This window comes from Contarinia nasturtii, unplaced genomic scaffold (genome assembly GCF_009176525.2).
Source record: "Contarinia nasturtii isolate CC-2019 unplaced genomic scaffold, AAFC_CNas_1.1 Cnas_scaffold_1037, whole genome shotgun sequence".
NCBI lineage: Eukaryota > Metazoa > Arthropoda > Insecta > Diptera > Cecidomyiidae > Contarinia > Contarinia nasturtii.
Window position 1 is genome coordinate 5,477,154 of NW_022198383.1, and position 7,060 is coordinate 5,484,213.

The window sequence follows — 7,060 nt, forward strand, 5'->3', positions numbered from 1 at the left end:
AGTTCAATTAAAATGATCTCTCTCATCCACATTGAGCCAACATTCATTCAGCATCATTGAAGCTATCGCTTCTGGCGGCTGACTCTCATGTAATTACATGATAAAAGACATGAAGATTGTATCGAGATCTTAGATGAGTACGAATATGGCGATGAATTTGTGACTTTGACTGATCCTGAGATAGACACATTGTTAGCTAAATTGAAAATGAATTGTTGATCCAATTTACATGATAACAAAATATTTGATATCTAGATATAATAATTGTGCTTTCTTGATAATTTTCCGTTTTAATTTGCATCACCACTCGAAACTAAGCATAACCAAAAACATTTAATACACTTCTTTTCTACAACATACTTTTTGAATATCAGAATTCGGAATAGAGTGCACACACATAACATATCTATTGGCATATAGGAATCGCTTGCCAGAAATGGGGATTGCTTGTTTAAAATGGGAAAACGCTCGTCAACTATGGGATTTTTTTTTCTTCTAAAAATGGGGAAATTGTTGTTTAAAATCGGATTTTTTTTTGTCAAAAATGGGGAAATGCTTGATAAAAATCGGAAAATTGCTTGTTAAAAATGGGAAAATCGCTTGTCAGCGATCAAAAAATGTTTGATAAAAATCGGAAAATTCTTGTTAAAATGGGGAAATGCTTGCTAAAAATCGAAAACTGCTTGTTAAAAATGGAAAAATCTCCATAAATATAAAACCATAAATTCACTCACGTACAAATTTACGAGAAATTTATGCAACCCTTTGCCAAATCATGTAGAGTGGTTCGATTTTGACATTTTTGGGAGAATCAAAAATCGTACCCTCATAACCTCTGTAGGATGGTTATAGAAACACGACTATGACAACGGCTTGAAAAAAAATGCGCCAGACCCAGGAATTTCTCTTTTGCGCCAGATCCAGGAGTTTTTAAAAAAAATCGAATTTTGAAAAATTTCAAGCACTTTCTTCAAATTCACAAAAATTCCCTGGAGGTTTTTTGGCACGACAAAACCGAATCTGACGTTAATTTTGAGGTACAATCAATTTCCGAAACACTTTTCATATAAAAATCACAAATTCGAACTTATGGTTTTATAATTATGGCGATTTTCCGATTTTTATCACGCATTTCCCCATTTTTGACAAAAAAAATCCGATTTTAAACAAGAATTTCCCCATTTTATTTGAATAGATCACCATAGGAAATTGTTTAGTACACGGACAAAACGATACATGTGAGGCAATAGTCCAAAGATTATAAAATTGAAATAACATCTACAGATATCGCGCGCATAGAATGATTTAACATAGAATAGCAACTTTGCTTCCCAAGCACTTAATTAGTCTGATTTAATTCACTGCAAACACAATGTGTTGAAGCAAACAACTTGATAATTTGTTATTGTTTTTAGGAAAAAGACCGTTTTTTTATTCAAAACTGTATAAGGTTAATTATTTAATGCCACATTGACAGGTACTTTTAAGTTAGCATCTTATCTTTTTTTCGTTTTCGAAAAAAAAGAAATTCGTTCTCGTCTCTGCTTCGAATAGCCCACGACCTTGCATATTTGATCATATTACATATTACTTTCTCTAGACTGCTGATAACGTTCTTATTTCGTACCACAATATCAAGAGTTAAAAATATGATACAACAATGATGGAGAATAAATCTTAAAGTTAATTATTTGCCATAACAGCAAAAGAAAAAGCAAATAAAATGGATATACAAATTTAAAACAGAAATATTGACACATTTTTTTCCTATGATATCTCTTCGAATATGGATTTGCAGCAAATGAATATCACTCGGTGACTTTTTTCGAAGACAAATATAAGGGTTTGTACTTAGTTCTATTTACCAACTTATTTTCTCTGTGCAGATTGAACATTATCTACCACCCTGCTCAAAATCACCTTTACTGAAAAAAAAATCGTTTGAAATTCTTCTTCTTCTTCTATCCAATAAAATTGATATTATTCATCTTCGGATTCGTCATTGTAATTCATTTTAAAATAAACAGATTGACATTTTCACGAGTCAGCCAACTGACTAGAGACCGTCGTAAGCCCCTTGAAAAAACAATTCATCACTTTTCACCAAATGACGTTGTAATAGCTAAAACGTTTTGAATTCATTCAAACCAGTCGTTACAATTGTTTGATGGATGCCTTCAATTGCTGTTGAGCTCTGTGTATTACTGATTTTTGAAAAAGAAATATGACCCAGTTCACAAAGTTTCCACTCCTTAAAACTATAAATGCTCCAAGCGATGCTTCGTTTTTACGAACTAGAATTCGTCAGAGTAGTTTAAATCAAAACGTTTGCCTTTGCTGTCCTTCTTCTACGCAATTTTTTAGCTTGACAATTGCACAGGCACCAACCAATGAGTAGAACAAAGGGAATCACTATAATCTGCAAAAAATTTTTTTACGAAATTAAGAAGTTATTCCCAGAGTTATTCTGTTGAAATTGAATCAATTCAAAGTTTACTCACAAAACAAAGTGTGCTTGTTTCAATTCCGTATCGTTCCCATATCCAGCAGGCCATGTCATGTCTCATTTGTAAATTCACACGTTTTCCATATTGGTGTTTTTGTACGCACCTGAGGAAGATACGACTAGAATAATCGTAACCATCTGAACCACAAACAGGTCTGGCCTGATAATTGGTCTCACATATTATTGTTGGATCGTAGAATCGTTTGGCTTCTATTTTCCAGTCATTGGTATTAACCGTCATGAAGACGAAATAAATGAAAATTATTTTGTACATTATTAAATCTCAGTATTGAATACTATAAAGTATTCCCAAATTACGATGCTGTTTTCTTGATAACAAAAACACAACTAACACTATAATAAAGAATTGACATGAAGTACACAAACACATATGTATGTAACTGATGTATGTATCTGATGCGTGCGTAGACGCATAATATTCTTATCCTTCTTTGGTTTCATCATCTTCGGCCACTCATAGAAGCATGCATATATATATTACAAGAGATGGTGGCATGCGTGCTTCTTTTGTTCAATGCTATTTTCCTTGTAGTATGCGTCATATATTTGATGCGGATGAAGAAGAAATTATCACAATAATAGTGAGCAAAAAAAATAATTAATAATAATTCCACAGGATTTGATGCAGAGTTGGGAAATGAACCTCACAAATTCTCGCACTTTAAATTTGTTTGCAACTCTTCTTGGGCGAGCGTATCCGATTCCATATAAATGTTGGGTGCCACACTTAAGCCATTTTTATTATCACGAGGACGGTAGTCCCCCAAGTGACGCAATACCAGCATACATATACACGTATTTATATGTGATATGTATTTTGGCGTCACTCTATATATACTGTAAAGAAACGAAAATCGGAACGGAGAGTCGTGGGGATGGGTTACCACCATATTTAGATAGCGTCTGGGCCCACTAGAAAGAATCTTGCATAAAATTTTAAAAATAAAAAAATTTGACCGCTAGGTGCCGTTTCAAAAAAAAAGTTAAAATTTTGGTTTTGTCCATTTTTGACCACCCAAACGACAGACAATTTTCAAAAAAATGACATAGTCGGAAACTAGAGTTAGGGTAGATAGTGTTGAAAAAAAAAATTGTTGGAATCGATCGAAAAGTGTCCGAGATTCTACTAGTTTGTACTAGTAGTAGTTTGTTGGGGACTAAATTTGTGATGTATGTGTCATATCTGGGTATGTGTCATATTTTTCGATTTTTTACCATTTATCGATTACGATATACCGGGTGTTTTTCGAGCGAAAAACGTAATTATTAACTTGTTGGCAAGGTATTGAGCTCCTCTTGAGCTTACCACAAAAATTTTTTGGAAAAAATCCTGTGAGGACCTTTAATTCACATATGACCATATAGTAAAAAAATAAGAAAAAATCGTGAAAAATTGTAATTTTCTCGAAAAAATGCCTGAATAACGATTTTTTTTTATCATAGATGGAAAGAGAACACAATTTTAAACAAATATGTAATGGGTGTGCCAATTAATTATAAAGGATTGATAAGAGATATCGTAACTCTTACTGTAACGCATCGGACCATACTATAACCATATTCACGTGAAAGTCACGTCATTTGACACTAATTTTCAATATGTTTTAAAAGGAGCGTATGTTGATCCAGGCCAACCAGGACCGTTGCGACCAAAACGAGACATTCATTGCCAGAAGGTCATGCTGTGCATTTGGTGGGATCAGAAAGGTATCGTTTATTATGAGCTGCTAAAACAAGGTGAAACGGTTACAGCTGACCAGCTGGTGAACGCTATCGACAACAATTGAACAAATTGGCGCATGCATTGAACAAAACGTTGGTAGCGAGAAAACACCATCGAGTTTTGTTTCACGACGACAATGCTAAGCCACATCGAGCACACATCGTCAAACAAAAGATAGAGGCGTTCGGTTGGGATCGGCTTGATCACCCCCCGTACTCTCCAGACCTTGCCCCTTCTGACTACCACTTGTTTCGATCAATGCAAATGGGCTTGTCTGAGATATCGTTTCGAAATTCTGAAGGAATGCGAAAATGGATCGATGAATGGATAGCGGCAAAAGATGAGGAATTTTCATTACATCGAAAATATATATAACAAGAAAATAGAGTCTATTTAACACATCTCTTCGCACGGACGCTGTGTATGCTGGACAAAGCAATGGTGTCATTGTGTGAAATTAATAAGAAGCAAAAAGAGATGCGATAAATAGGCGCTATTTATTATTGATATATCAATAGCTGTAATATATCTATCTAAATCTAATGTATGATATAGAGGACATCTGATTCACCGATTCATACGATCTGCTATAGGTGCGCTGTTTCCGAAATTTCGAAATATATTATAAATATATCGATTTTTGTATTTGTTAAAATTTCGAAAAAAAGATCGACAAACTATCTACAGAATTGTTAAATATCCGACATTTACAGCCCTTACAATAAGCTTCACTATGAAACTGAAGGGATTAAAAATTAAAATCGGGAAATCCTGAATATATTGAAAGTTAGAATATCATTACAATACTTAAAATAATCAGTTCATTTTGTTAGTTATCATTTCATGCAGTGAAGTGAACCGAAACCAAACCATTTCGTTTAAAGTAGGGGAGAGTCACGTAGGTTGAGACGGCACGTAGGTTGAGACACCCCGAAATTTTTTTGTTTGACAGCTGGCAGACATGTTATTTGTACTGTCAAGTTGTTGAATCATTGTTAGTAAACTTTTCGTAGTGTATTGACGTGTTTTCACGCACTCCTTGTATGTGAGCCAGAGCACCCAAAAAAAATTTCGGAAAAAAGTGATTTCAAAAATTTGACCAAAGTAAAAAAAATTGCCATTTTTTGTGGTACAAAAAGGTGAGCATGACATTTACATTACAGTTTTTGTTGTATTTTAAAAATCCGAAGAAATTCCGAACATATCTTGTGTTGAACCAAAAATACAGCGTCATGCCTATATGGCGGCAAATCACGTAGGTTGAGACACTTTGAGTCACGTAGGTTGAGACAGTATATGACGCTATGTATTTTGGTGGGAAAACACCAGAAATGTCATTTTATCTTTGTTTGTGTTCGGAATTGCAATTTGACGTTCGTGTAAAGTGATTTGTTTTCAAGTTATCACATTTTTCTTTGAATTTATCGACATTCTCTGCATGCAAAAAACACACTGAAGAAGATCAACGACGAATTTGTGTTGAAACAAGCGAACTTGACGTGGGATTAAACGTTGAAGTGTCAACTTCAGAAGCAACAACGTCAGCCGCACCATCTGTGGCAACAACATCGGCCGCACCATCTGTGGCATCAACATCAACCACATCAATGGGCTCTCGTTCCGAAAGTTTGTCGTCAATACTGAGCGATATTGGTCCAGTTCAACAAGGTTCACCGCGAAAGAAATCAAATCGTGGCCGTAAGCCAGGAACGAGCACAGTTCTAACATCACCTGAAAGTGTTTCCAAACTCAAGGAAAACCAACAAAAACGTATCGAGGCTGCAGAAAAGAAGGAGAAAGGCGCAATAAAGCGAAAGGGCTCATCGCCAAAAGCAACACCCAAAAAGTGATCACAGCCAACACGGGCCGCAAAGAAAAAATCATCATCAACGTCGGACGAGGATATCGATTTTTGCACGATCTGCATGCAAAATGTGCCATCAAAATTGACCAAATCGAACTCAATTGAATGTAATAATTGCAAGCGGCTATTTCATTTTAAATGCGTCCATATGACACGCAGTTACTAAACTTGTCAAAATTGCGATTCTGATGCTGATCTCACGGATTGATTAAGAATTCATGAAATTGTCAACTTTTTTATCATTTTTTTTGTGGCGGAGGCCTTCATAATAAAGAAAAAAACAATAACCACTCAAAATATGGCGTCTAAACTTTATTTTATTCAACCCATTTTCAATTACTCATAGTGTCTCAACCTACGTGCCAAATTTTTGGGGGGCCAAAAATCATATGTTTGGAAAATTGACCAAAACTTTTGTGTTCTTGGAGAAACACAACTACTTCTTTGGGCAAAGCTGTAGCCCGGAACAGTACCTTTCCAACGGTATATAACTTTCCTTGATAAATTGTATAAGTAAAAAAAATTGACCAAAAAACAAAACCCGTCTCAACCTACGTGACTCTCCCCTATACATCACAGCGACGAAGCGAAGTAGTTCGCGCTTCCATTGGAGTTTTCACTCAGCATATTTTACTTTCTTGTTATGGCTTTCTTTTGCACTGAATGTTTGTCCCGTGAAATCGATGACCAACCAATTATTTTAATTATTATATTAAAACATCCGAAAGGATTAAATTTCAGTATCATCGGTTTTACAGTTTTTAACATTCGATACTTTTTATTTTCTGACCGATTCAACATAAGCAGTTTACAGTGTTGATATTTATTTCATTGTTTGATCCCGATTTGTTCAATTATGGTTTTGGAGATTCAATGTTATTGCTCCTCCTTAATTGCTCGTGTGATATCCATTGATTGAGAAATGTTTTTTAATAATTTTAGGCAC